Consider the following 14,729-nt stretch of genomic DNA (forward strand, 5'->3'; position numbering starts at 1 on the left):
CCCCCCCCCCCCCCCACAACAGTTCTCCTCGAGTGTATCATTTATAAATTTCTGTCTTCCATCCAAATCAATTATTTCTCCTCAATTCTAGCAAATTGCGGATCTACTTGAGGAGTTCCTCCCTTGCAACTTGTCTTTCCATTAACCTTGTTACTATTGGATCATCACGAGTCAGTTTAGTTATTTAGTTGTATTATGTTTGAGAAGTCCCTATCCTTGTTTATATAGGATTAAGCTTCAATAGTTATTATCTATTTAGGTTTTATTACTTCAGTTCGTTTAGGAGTCTTTCCACTGTAATTCTATTTAAGCAACTTTCTGTTGTCATTAATAAACTATCATCTTTCAACTTATAGCAAGTCTTTATATGGTATCAGGGCCATTCATGCTCTAACGAGAACGATAAATTTTTTTTCTTTCTTCCTTCGCCTCACATAGATCAGAAACAATGACCAATCCCAATGGGAACAACAGTGGCAATAATCCAACAGTTGTCAATGTTGATAACATAATGGGCGGTAACATAATCATTCAGTTCAATCCTGCTTCCCAGCTACCCATTAAATTAAGAGGTGATCACAACTTCGCCACCTGGAAAGCCCAATTCTCTATGCGTATGTATGGCTACAACCTCTTTGGCCATCTCGACGGGACCACTCCAGCCCCCAATCGCACGATTGCCCTCGGTACGAACATATCTCCTAATCCTGTAGTCGTACCTAGGTTCCGCCAAGATAAACTCATCCAAAATGCCCTTATGACTTATGTCGAACACACCGTTGCTTCTACTGTTGCTACCGCTGACTCGGCTAAATCAGCTTGGGATGCTTTGCATACCAGTTACGCGAATAAGTCTCAAACTCTGGGTCTTCAGTTTGCCTGATCAACTTCTTCGTGTCACTAAAGACTCTCGTTCCATCACTGAATGTCTTCATTATTTCGATCCCTTTAGGATGATTAGCCACTGCTGGTGCTCCTGTGTCTAATCCTGAACTCATAGTCAAAATACTATGTGGTTTGGGGCCTGAGTTTCGAGAGATATCTTCTGCCATTCGTGTGCGTGATACCACTATCTCCTATGAGGAATTGTTTGAAAAACTTCTAGACTATGAACTCGTCCTTCGCCACGAGGATACTAAGAAGTTGTCTAGTCCTATCACTGCTGCATTCGCCACTCCCACCAAAAACAACACCAATAATCGCAACAACCGAAGGCAGACAACCAATTCTCAGCAATGGTGTCAAAACTCACGGCCAAATACTCCACCACAATGGCAGTCTAAATAAAATCCAAACGACATTACACGTTGTCAACTATGTAACAGGATAGGCCACACCCCTAATGTTTGTCGCTCGAAGTCTCACAATCACTTTGAAGCTAAAGATAACTATGCAGCTGGGTTTGCTGTTGCCACCAACCCTGGGATAGTTGACTCGGGAGCCACCCATCACATCATCACAGAGCCACACAACCTACAACCGTACCACGGTAATGAAGATGTCTCCATGGGTGATGGTAAGAAAATTCCAAATTCTCACACTGGTTCTACTCAGTTAAATGCATCAAATAATATTTTTAAACTAATCTACACTCTCTGTGCTCCTTTCATTTAACATAAACTTATCTCTGTTTCTAAGTTTTGTTAAGACAATCTAACGTCTATTGAATTTTCTCTTCTTGAATTTGTTGTGAAGGATTTGAAAACGCGGAAACCACTGGTGCATCAAATTATTTTTAGTGATTTATGGGGGCCATCAGTGATATTATCTCTTGATAAGAAGCTATATTATTGTATCTTTGTTGACCAATATACTAAATATATTTGGCTCTATACATACACAAAAAAAGGAAGTTAAAGAGATATTTCCAAAATTTTATCCTCTGATGAAACAACACTTTGACACCAAAATATTATTGCTTTACACTGATTACGGAGGAGAGTATAAAGGTATTGACTCCTATCTTTCACTTCACTGCATTTAACACCTTTCCACCCCACCTTATACGCCTCAACGAGTTGCACTTGCATAACGACGACATTGCCATATCTTTGAAACTGCAAGAACAATCCTACATGAGGTGTCACTTCCAACTAAGCCTGGCAGCGGAACCGGTACTTACCGGATTCCGGTCCGGTCCGTCCCGGTCCGGTTTGGTACTGGTTAGTACCGTTAAGGACCGTTAATTTCCGGTTCCGGTACAGGTACCGGGACGGAAATCGGTAATATCGGAATTTACCGGTTTCGGTAATTACCGGTCCGGTTAATTTTTTTTTAAAAAATATATCCGTTACTAGCCGTTGGGTAACGGCTAGTGGGCCCCCCCAACGGCTATTTGAATAGAATTTCATCCAATAGGAGCCATACCCCACCCCTAACTTTTTTAATACCCTAAAGTTTTAAAAATTACACTTTAACCCATTTTTTACTTATAAATACCCCTAAATTTCATTCTTTTAAATCACAAAATCATCTATTCATCTTCTACTCTCTCAACTCTCTACTCTCTATCTCTAATCTCTAATTCTATAATATATAATATCTTAAATTCCGGTGTTGCCTTACTTGGTCTTTGGAAATTAGATTTGGAGCTTCAAAATTCAATTTTCAACTTTCCACGTTCAGCTTTCGGCGGTCATAAACGTCTACTTTTTTAAGTAGAATTTCGGTACATTCGTTCTAACTTTTATTTTACGTTTCATTTATATTTTAAATAATTATTGATTTATTATTTGCATAATTGCATAACATTTTTCGTATTATATTTAATCTCACGTTTAATTTTTTAATATGGATTTCGGCAAAAATATTGTTCAAAAAGGAAAGGGGAAAAAAGTGCATTAGAGCGTGTAAAAAATATTTGTAACTTTACATCCTCCGATAATGCAAAAACCGGTAGTTCTTCTAAATCAAAAACTAAAAAATCTACTATATTAAGAATAAATACGGATGATTATACACATGTTGATGATACAATTTTTAATATTGATAGTAATTCAGTATTAGATCCTTATCATGAACATTTACAACGTCGCTTTGGTAATTTTGATGAGGATTTGCCTAGTGATAATGATAATGATAATGATATTGATAATTATACTGATACGCCTACTTTTGATGATGATGATTATGAAACTAAGCTACCTACGGCTACTAATACTCCCAGTCCCGCTCCCTTTCGTTGTCCTGCCCCAGTTCCCCCAGTACATCCTAGGCCTAAGGTAGAACGTGTTAAAAAATCGGTTGTTTGGCAATTTATGACACAAAACGAAGATAAAACACAAGCTATTTGTAATAAATGTAAACATATATTAAATCATAAAACTGTTGGCAAATCTGGCGGGACGGGACATTTGAGTAGTCATTTAATGTCTTGTTGTAAAAATGAATTTTTGCATGCTAAAGCGGTAGCGGAAGCTAAAAGAACGGTACCCCCCTTCCTGAAAATGTAGGAGTAGGCGGCTCTAAAATGGTACAAACACAATTAAATCCGTCTAATGTTTCTGGCTCTAGTTTACTACCTTCATATAGTAGAGAAAAAGATCTTGAAGAACTAGCTAAAATGATATGTGTTATGGGTTTGCCATTTAGTTTTGCTGAAAATCCTGGTTTTATACATTATATTCAAATTGTATATAATCAAAATTTTAAAGGTTTTGCTAGAAATACAATAAAAAAGGCTGTATTTGTTTATCATGCACAACATTTTCAATATCTTCGTTGTTTATTTTATTATAATACTTGTAAAATAGCTATTACTTCTGATATGGGTCGTAGTGTAAATGGTAACGATTATTTGACTGTTACTGCACATTGGATTGATGAAAATTGGTATATGCAAAAAAGAATTTTAGGTTATAAATGTTGTCAAATGCAAAAAACCGGTAGTTATATTGCTCAAACTATTTTAGATATTTTACAAAGTTATGGAATATGTGATAAAATAAGTAGTATAACCTTAGATAATGCTTCAAGTAATAATTCTGCTGTTCAATATTTAAAAACTACACTTTGTCCTTTTTATGGTGATAATTATCATATTAGGTGTACTGCACATATATATAATTTGATGGTTAGAGATGGTGTAAATATGTATGATAACGGATGTACGAAAGTTGAAAATGCATGTCATTTTATATTTAAATGTCAAGTTAAGTCTCGGCGTAAAGATTTTCAAAATCGCTGTTTTGAAAATAATCTTCCACCTAGAAAAATTCCAAAAACAGTGGCTACTAGATGGAATACTTTATATGAAATGCTTGTAGTCGCTTATGAATATCGAATACCCTTACAAATGGTTTGGAATGCTCATAATTCTGATATGACATATAGACTAGATGATAATGATTGGCGTGATATAAATGAACTTATAGATTTCCTAAAAGTTTTTTACTTAACTACAAAAAGAATTTCTGTACTTTATAGTCCATCAATTTGTACTGTTTTGCCTGATATTTGTGTGATTTCTTCTAAATTATATAAATTTAAAAATAAACCAAGATTTCAACAAACCGTTGAAAAAATGATTATAAAATTTAAAAAATATTATATTCCTATTCCTCAAATTTATTTAACTGCATGTTTGTTACACCCTAAGTATAAAGATTTCGGTTCATCAAGAATGGTTGAAAAAATATATTTTAACTTAGATATTAATGATGAATTAGAAGAAATTCCTAGCTGTCAACAAGTTAAAGATAGCATAAAAATTGAAGCAAGAAAATTGTATGATTTATATAATGCTAATAAAAATTTATCAAGTGAAAATGAACCTGAAAGCTCTAGGGTTAGATTTGATGAAAATAATATTGATAATTATTTAGAGGATTATCTTGAACTTTCTCACGATAATAGAAATGATTTTGATGCATATATTAATCAAATGACAGAATCTACTAAAGATGTTCTCAAATGGTGGAGAGAGCGCACCAAAGGATTTCCAAAACTAATACCGATGGTTCGAGATATATTAGCAATGCAAGCGTCGTCGGTAGCTTCGGAAGGCGTCTTTAGTGCAGCAAGGTTTCAACTTGGAGAACATAGGCATTCACTAGCAGCCGACAGCTTGGAGATATCGGTATTATTTCGAGATTGGATTAATGCCGAGAGAAGAAATTTGGGTCGTGAACCACTACCGACCAAATTTCAAGATGACGTTGATGAAGTAATGCAGGATTATAGTGATGACGGGATTGAAGCAATGAAAGATCTTTCTATTCAACCTATTCCCGAACATGTTACTAAAGAAATGTTGAATGATTTACGAAGGGATTTATATGGTGGCACCAACTATTAGTAAAAGTATGATAATTCGAGATTTAATTCAAACTAATATTTTTGTAAATGTAATTGTAATATCAAATAAATATTAATAAAAATATAGGCTATTCGCCTTAATTTGTTTTTTAATATTGTTGTATTAAATTTAATTTTTAATATAGTCAACTTTAAATTTTATAACTTTAAAGTTTAAATTCAAAAATTTCAAACTTTAAGAGTTTGAAATTTAAATTTATAACTTTAAAATTTGAATTTAAAATTTTCAAACTTTAAAAGTTTGAATTTAAAGTTTGAAAATTTAAATTTGAAACTTTAAAATTTTGAAATTTTGAAATTAAAACTTTAAAGTTTGAATTTAAAATTTTCAAAATTTAAGAGTTTGAAATTTAAATTTTATAACTTTAAAGTTTGAAATTTAAATTTTTAATTGCTTAATTATTATAATAAAAATTATATTCAATTAAAAAAATTAATTTTTTTTAATTACCGGTTCGTCCCGGTTACCGGTCCGGTCCGGTCCGGTATACTACCGGTTCTCTTCCGGATCTGGACGGAACATTACTATTTTTACCGGTTTCCCGGACCGGTCTGGTACCGGTTCCGGAACGTTACCGGTCCGCACACTACCGGTTCCGTACCGGTTCCGGTAATTACCGGTCCGGTTCTCCCTGTACCAGTACCACTGCCAGCCCTACTCCCAACCCAATTTTGGTGTTTCGCATGTCACCACATTTTCTACCTCATCAACCGTTTGCCCACCTCCCATCTTGCTAATAAATCCCCATTACAAAAATTGCTTGGAATATCACATGATTATAGTTCTCTACGCACTTTTGGTTGTTTATGCTATCCATGACTTAAACAATACTCCAAAAATAAACTTGAACTAAAATCTACCCAGTATGTCTATCTCAGATTCTCCTTGTCTCATCACTGTCACCAATGTTTTGACCCAATCTATGCAAAGGTGTATTTATCTCGAGATGTATGATTTGTTGAGAATAATTTTCCATTGAAAACTCTGTTCTCCATCCTTGCTAGTAAATTGACTCCTCTACAATGGGAAATAACCACAGTTTCCAACTCTTCCGACCCCACATCTAATCTTCTTGTAAGTAAAAATTTGCCCCCTCCATTAGAAATAGAAGTACCCAAAACAGATTTCCCATCAACATGTGCCTCTTCTCCAGCCGAGTCCCAAGACAACTCAAACTCACAATCCTCTTCCGACAATGCATCAGTGGCAGAAGCAGCTTCACCTCTCGCAAGTTCTCCTTCTTCAGGTCAGTCTTTATCTCCCTCACCTTCTATAATTCCCAGTTCCTGAAACCCCTCGTCTCAACCTACCACCCAATACCTACCAAAACAATGTTACCCTACACATTCACCAATGCCTCTCTACGAACACGCACACCATCTTGCTCCTTTACTTGTATATCAATGTAGAGTCACCAACCCATCAACACCCTTGGCTCCTCAATTATCCTATCCTATCCCCGAGTTGGAGCTCGCTCTTTCACTTTCTCCCTATCCATATGATACGCTCAAACTTACTTCTTAAATAAGAAGTAAAGCGGTTGTGTCAAGTAAATAACCCAACTAATGAGGTTGGGATCGTTCCCACGAGGAAAATAGTTTAGACTTAACTTCAATCTATTATTACTATTGTTCAGTAAATTACTTCCTTGGAAAGCAAAAATGATAAAAAGGGGGGTTTTCTATTTCTAAATAAATGAAAAAAACTAGCGAAATTAAAGGAGACAACTAACAGCTTTAAATGTTGGAGTTTAATCAATTAATAAAAGTAACTAGGGTTTACGTGTTCCCCACAGGTTCATAACTTGATAATTCTAACTATAACAATTCTTTCCTAGTATCTTGCATGCAAAGTGATAAGTTATGTATTTCTAAATCCTTGGTCCGGCATCTAGAAAATGTCACTCCGCACCTTGGTCCGGCTACGTGTGTTGCTATCCTAACCCTTATCTTTACCTCATATTAAGCATCGTATTTTATATTTGACTAAGTTATTACCTCGTACCAATCAATACTAGCCTATTAGATAGTATACACTAAATCTATGTTGATAATTCTTTTCCTATTATCTACCTCCTTGGTCCGGCAAGTAGCATTAAGGCGAGTTCTAACGTTGGCCATCCGTTAAAAAGACTTCTAAGCGAAAGAATTATTAATACATGCAAGACACTATTCTAGAATTGTTATTTTAGTTAGGTTTTACCTCATTATTAGCCTATGGTTCCCACAACCCTAGTTATGGAGTTTAGTTACCCATAGTCATAATCACAATATTCAAATATATGATATAAGAATTCATGTACTTACTTCAATGAGAAAGAGTAAAATCCGAAAGTTTGCTTGATTAATCACCAAAAATCACCAACAATCACTTGCAAGAATCTCAAAGTAATCAAGAATCTCACAAAAAGTCTAATGATAATCAAAAGTCTAACACTAATACACAGAGTCTAATAATGATCCAGAGTCTAACAATACGGAGTCTCACTAATATTACAGAGTCTAACCTCAAAAACGAGGTTTTTCGAACTATTTATAAAAAATAAAAACCTAATTAAACAAGGACTCTATTTGCTGGAAATCTGTCAAAACGCGGCTGGGTCGACGGACCTCGCGACGGATCGTCGTGGTCACGACGGACCGTCGTGGACTCCGTCGTCCCATACTTGTGCAATTTCTTCTGCTGCTCTCTTCATTACCCTCGACGGCAAGTATGACGGACCGTCATAGGCACAACGGTCCGTCGAGGGTCTTCGTTCCAAAACACTTCAACTCTTGGAATCTGGGTACTGGGATTACTTCTCTGAACTTCATGACGAACCTGCAGGACGGACCGTCATAGACACGACGGACCGTCACAAGCTTCGTAACCCCACACTTGGTCAGACTTCCCCATCTTCCTTCAGCAGCTGCACTACGCTGCCACCTACGGACCTTCACAAGCACGACGGACCGTCATAAGCTCCGTAGGTGGTCTCTTCTGCATTTCTTCGCTCAAAATCTCCGCATTCATCTTTGGACAGATTTCCTGCAAAATAAAGAGAAACTTATATAAAAATTAGCACAAAAAGGCTTTTGGACACACTAAACTTAAGGAAAAAGTATTAATAATACCGTGAAACCACGGTATATCAACACCCTCAACTTAAATTCGTTGTTTGTCCTCAAGTGACGCACTATGACTCACTACACAATCTTTGTACAATAGTATCCATGTTTTATCCTTTGCAATCATTTGGCTATCAATCCCGATTAATCTCATCAAATCTATGCATGCTATCACTATTAGGCTTGAATTTTGTGGGATCAGAACATGACACAGACTCACCATGCACTAACACCTATCTTCTTCAATTTCTCACCGAGGTGCTAACAATTCCGGTATTGCAACTAGTGTCCTCACTTTAAAACAAAATCCTCATTTTTCACACAATGATTTCAGTTTGAGTATAAGGATTACTTTTCAACACTCGCTCTCAGAACAAAGTCACACTCATTCATACCTATTGCCATAAGCTTGCCCTTATTTTCACTGCCTTAAGTTCGCTATACAACCCTTAGGATCACGATAGGACTTTCTTAGCTTGTAACATAGGCTCAGGGTCAGGTAGGGTATATTTAGGTATACTTTAGTGACTTTTTGCCCTCCTTGACATATCGGCTAAACCTACCATTTTCTATCATTTTATCTCGCCCAGTTTCTCATATTCTTTCACCTTGCTATTTTCTCTTCTTTCTTCATTTGTGTAAGTGACTCTCTTCTTTTCTTGCTTGTATTTCTTGTATTTTTCTTTTTCTTTTTATTTTTTTATTACTATTTTTTTACTTTTCTTCCAACTGATTCTTGAGTCACTTTACTTTTGTTCTTTCTCTCTCTTTGTTCTTTCAACCCCACTTTCCAGAGCATTCCTCATAGTAGCCACCCTCAACTTATGGCCAAAGTTGGGTCAGGGCCATAAAAAGGGTTGTTTACTGCATTAGCCACCCTCAACTTATGCTTTTGGCATAAGCTGAGGTGCACATGTCCAAGGAGGGACCAGGGCCAACACATTATTCCCAGAAAAGATCAGTTGGGGTGANAGAAAGGTCTAGTTTAAGCTCAAATCATTTGGATCAAAGAAAGATTAATTTCATTTGGTTTTCTTTTATTTAGGCTAATAATGGGCTCTATTGAACAAGGGCCTATGATCCTTTCCTAATTGTCTATTACAACTTACTTTTAGCAGGACTAACCAGGCAAGTTCTAGCTCAGTACAAATAGTGGACTATTCAAATCTTCCTAACACTCACTTAGTTCGAATTTTAGATTTAGGGTCATGCAGTGGTGTACCTCTATGTCATGCTTAGAGCCACACATTTATCAATTACTATGCCTAGTCATGCATCATTTTCATTTTATCAGGATATCATTTTAGCCATCATGATTCAGAATTAAACTATGTACACAACATATAGACATGCCGGTTCAACAGAAAAAATAATCAGTCTCTTGGGGAAAAAGAACACAGGCAAGAAAACCCCAAAAGAAGATAGTGAATTGGGCTACTCAGACTTCACCCTAGCACTCACTTTCCATTTACCCCACCCCCAACAAAAAGAAATGCAATTGTCCCCAATGCATAAAAAAATTGAAATACAAGAGTGGTAGGTGAAGGAAACCTGGGCCGCAAAGCGCCGACGATCAGCAAGCTGGTGGGTCTGGTTCCCCGGAACCCACTAACTCTGTAATCTGGACACCCTCATTAGTGTCCTCAGCATCAACAGCACTATCAGCAGTGCCTCCCGCTATCTTCACATTTCTGGAGCTAGACGCCCCAGCAACTAACTCTACTGCTCTCATCTGACGCGACTCCTCATCTACAAGCGAGGCTATCCTCGCAGCCTCCATCTCACGGCGCTCCTTCTTCCGTGCTCGAGCTTCATCCTCCTCTCGACCCCTATGCCTCTTGGCATGCTCTCGAGGGGAGGTGGTAGAATCTCTGAAGTGGCAAATAGGGTCGCCATCACTGTGTCTTCAGCAGGCTCTGCAGAAGGGACCTCGACTCAGGCACCCTAGCCTCGAAGATCATATAGATGTCTGCGCGAAGACTGTCGACCGCAGCCTGAAGGGTCGACACATCCACTTGAGGGGCTGGCCGGGCTAGCACCCGCAACTCAAAAGCGTCCAAGCGCTGATGAACCTCAGCGATCTTCTGCTCTGTGTGCTGGACCATTCTCTACTCCAAGCGCTCTTCTGCCTCAGCAATAGACCTCTGCATCCAAGGCTGGATATGATGCAGAAATGTAGCCATCTGTGCCTCTAATTTGTGGACCCTAGCAAGCGGGACCAGAGCGGGGAAAGGGGCTGAGCGAGAGGAGCGCGGGGCAGTGCTACTACCCGGGATAGACTCGACCGGGGTAGTGTCAGTGGAAGCCGCCTGCGTAGCCATGCGGGACTGTGCTACGGTATCAGCCAGATTATCACCAAGTGGAGGCAACTCTAAACGGGGCCCTCTGCGTAGAGCCAACTCATTGGTCTCATCCCTGATGAGGCCGATATCAACAGTGCCCAGCGGGGTCTTGAGCTGATCAATGTGCCATATAGGCACACCTGCGAACCTACATAGAGAAAATATCATGCACGGGAAAGGGTAAGTAGTTGTGACCTTAATAGCCCTCTCGTGCATGACCGCCTGTAGAAGCCAAGCAAAGTCCACCTCAAACCTCGCTATCATCGCCGCCATCACTACTGCACGATCCCATGTGACTATATTATCAGCGGCCGTGAAGGTCTGGTTAGCGTTCTTGATGGCTCCCTTCGGCTCGATCACCCAGTCAACACCCTCTCCATCAACAGACAAGTGTAGGGCCATCCACCTTTTGGTGGTCTCTCTCAGCGATGGCTCACGCAGGAATTGGCCATCTTTGACAATTTGCCACCGGTAGTCAAACTTGGCGGTGAGAGGGGTCCGGTTTGCATCAACATTCTCGCCGTATAGATACCGGCGAATGGCAGGCAGGGAGATATCAACCTTAATGCCACGTACTCGGACCTACTCCAGTGGGGTTTGTTTGGAAGGAGCAGCCCGCCTATCAATCTGTGATCTGAGAGTAGCCACGTAAGATGCGTAGAACTCTCTGACCAACTCTTCACTATAACGTAACAACGAATGCGCTGTCCACTTCAATCGATGTGTGGTGAAGAGATTGTGGATCTCTGGCATAGTCGGGAGACTCCCCGTAAGGACCCGCCGCTCCAAAGTAAGTGTCCGTTTCATGACTCCTTTGTCATTCAGAAACTTTGCATCAGAATAGACTTGATACTGCCAGTCGACACACCACCGGTTGGGCTGGTCGGTAATCGGGGTGAGAGCACGAGTTGGTGAACCGGGTGTGGGTTTCAAACTGTCAGCCTCATTAGACGAGGTAGACTGTGCAGCGGTGGCGGGTGTAGGGACCTCAACAGATCCGGAGGCTTCCTACGACCACGAAACTCCTAAGGAGCCAGACACTCCTTCTTCATTAGTAGGTGACCCAGAAGGTGTGCCGGTCAGTGTGCGCTCCACATCAGACTGGGAGGCAGTGACTACGCCGGACGCCACCTTTTTGGGTGTGGCTCTGGCAGCACGTGCAGCTAGGGATGGGGTGGAAGTGCCTGGGGGCACATAATCGGGGTCACACTCATCATCAGAGCCAATGACCAGGCGGGAAGACGAGGCGACAGACTTCGATCGCCCGCGTGCGTAGACTCGATCTTGTTTTGGTACCATAATAGATAGTACCTGTAAAGAATCAATATTAGTACTAGAAGGAGCAAACAAGACAAGCAAATCCACACAAAATAAATAAAAGAGTTAAGATGTAATGACATTTCTATAGTAACAGTGAAACACGACGGACCAGGTGATGGCTCGTCGTGAGTACGACGGACCGTCATGTCTTACTTAAACTATGTTTATGTGGAGAACCCTGAAGGAAAGTCTCTGACAAGTATGACGGTATATGAAGTACGGACCATTGTGAATATGACGGTCCGTCGTCGATGTCCGTCATGGGACACATAGAAAAAAAGTATAGAGACCCTTAAGAGTGGGGTCTCTGACCGTCATGACGGTTATGCAGGACAGACCATCGTGGGTATGGCGGTCCGTTGTAGATGTCCGTTGGAGGACACTTAGAAAAAGTGAGAGACCCTTAGGAACAGGGTCTCTGACAACCAGAACGGTTGTGCAGGACGGACCGTCGTGAGAATAACGGTCCGTCGCATGTGTCCATTGGAGGACATTTAGAAAAAGTTAGAGACCCTTAGGAACAGGGTCTCTGACAACCAGAACGGTTGTGCAGGACATATGTGTCCGTCGCATATGTCCGTTGGTGGACACTTGGAGAAGATTGGACAGTGGGGTGTTAGGGTTGTTGGAACGGACCCAATGACGGTCCGTCGTGGGTACGACGGTCCGTCATCGGGGTCTCGTTCTGTCACTAAGCGACAGAACTGGGGATGCCCCATTCATCCCCTATGACCCAAATAGAATTGATAGTGTTTTAACTTGCATTTGTCTAACCCAAATACCTATTAAACTAGCAATACTAAAACACCTATTTCTAGAGTTTTAACAAGGCAATTTTGAATTTTTTCAACCTAGGCCAGACAGAATATGTAATAAAAAATGAACTCATCAATAAGAAATAGGATAATACTAAATGATAAACAAAAATGCAATGTAAATGGGTAGAAACTAGAGACACATACCTCAGAATTTGATAAAAACAAGCGAGGAAGGTACTTGGTTATCAAGTAAAGAACCACAGCGGCAGACTCCGACTAGTAGATAGTGAATTTTAGGAATTGGGGAATTTGGGAAAATGATCGGTTGTAAGTGAGGGGGGTTATGAACTTGGAAGTTGAAAAGGGAGGGAAATGGGAGGAAGAGGTAAGGAATGGGGTGAAATGAAAGGGTGGGGTTTTTAAATATTAAGAATTTTTAAAACCCCCAGCTGGGTCGGGCTGGGTACGCTTCATTAATGACGCGATGAGTCCCCGACGATGGTCCGTCGCAGTTCTGACTCGTGTGCCCTAGTTTGGAAAAGAACAGAAAGATGTACCTGGCACGACGGGTTCATGCGATGTTCCGTCGCATGCATGACGGTCCGTCGATGTATCCGTCAGTGACTGCTGCAGAGTGATTTTCTGCATAATTTCATGGTGATGTGCCTGCAAATTTAAAACCCATTAGTAGAAAATGCTACCTTTACTAAAAAGAAAAAAAACTATAAGTATTGGGTGGCCTCTCAACAAGCGCCTGATTTAACGTCGCGGCACGACTAAGGATACTTGATTACTCAGACTTCTTCAAGATGGTATGCCTCTATCACTTCATTCACTGATGCAGTATGCCCAAAATAGAGTTTTATTCGTTCTTCATTCATCTTAAACCTCACTCCCTCCTTGGTTTCTAACTCAACTGCTCCATGAGGGAATGCTTGGATAATCAAGTAAGGGCCAGTTCATGTGGACTTGAACTTGCCCGGAAGCCAACGCAACCTAGAACTGTCTAAAAACACCAAATCCCCAACCATAAACTCTCGTTTTTCACTTTTTAGGTCATTATTCTTATTCATCTTTTGTTTGTAGGATACAACAGATATCGATTGGAGCTCACCACTCTGCCACATGGACCTACAAATGTTGAAGGTCGCTTTTTCATTGTTTAACCAAAATTTCATCTGCCCCTTTTCATTATCAACTAAGGCTCTACCCGTAGCAATGAATGGCCTCCCAAGAATAATAGGCACTTCAAAATCGACTTCACAATCAAGAGTAACAAAATCTACCGGAAATATGAACGACTCCACTTTTACTAGCACATCGTGGAGTATCCATATAGGCCTTTTCACTGTTCGATCAGCCATTAGTAGCCGCATCGCAGTGGGCTTTAGGTCACCCAAACCCAACTTCTTGTAAATCGAGAGGGGCATGAGATTTATGCTTGCCCCAGATCACATAATGCTTTCACAAAATGTAATGATCCGACTGTACAAGGAATAGTGAACGCACGCGGATCTTCTTTCTTTTGTACGAGGGATCTTGTCGCAATATCACTACAATGCTGCATTCTATCATCTTCCTAGAAAGTGACGGATCTTTTCTTTGTAACCAGATCTTTCATAAACTTTGCATAACCGGGCATTTGTTCTAGAGCTTCTACCAAAGGGACATTGATAGAAAGCTACTTCAACATTGTTATAAAACACCGATATTTACCATCCTCGGTCTTTTTCACTAATCTCTGAGGAAAGGGGGGGTGGTCTAGGCATGGGAATTACCTTTATAGGGACTTCTACATCTTTTCAAGTGCTATATGCTGCTTCACCACTACCCTCTACCACCTTATCATTATCCTTTCTCACCTTTTCCTCATTAGACGGCATAG

Source organism: Solanum pennellii, chromosome 12 (genome assembly GCF_001406875.1).
Source record: "Solanum pennellii chromosome 12, SPENNV200".
NCBI lineage: Eukaryota > Viridiplantae > Streptophyta > Magnoliopsida > Solanales > Solanaceae > Solanum > Solanum pennellii.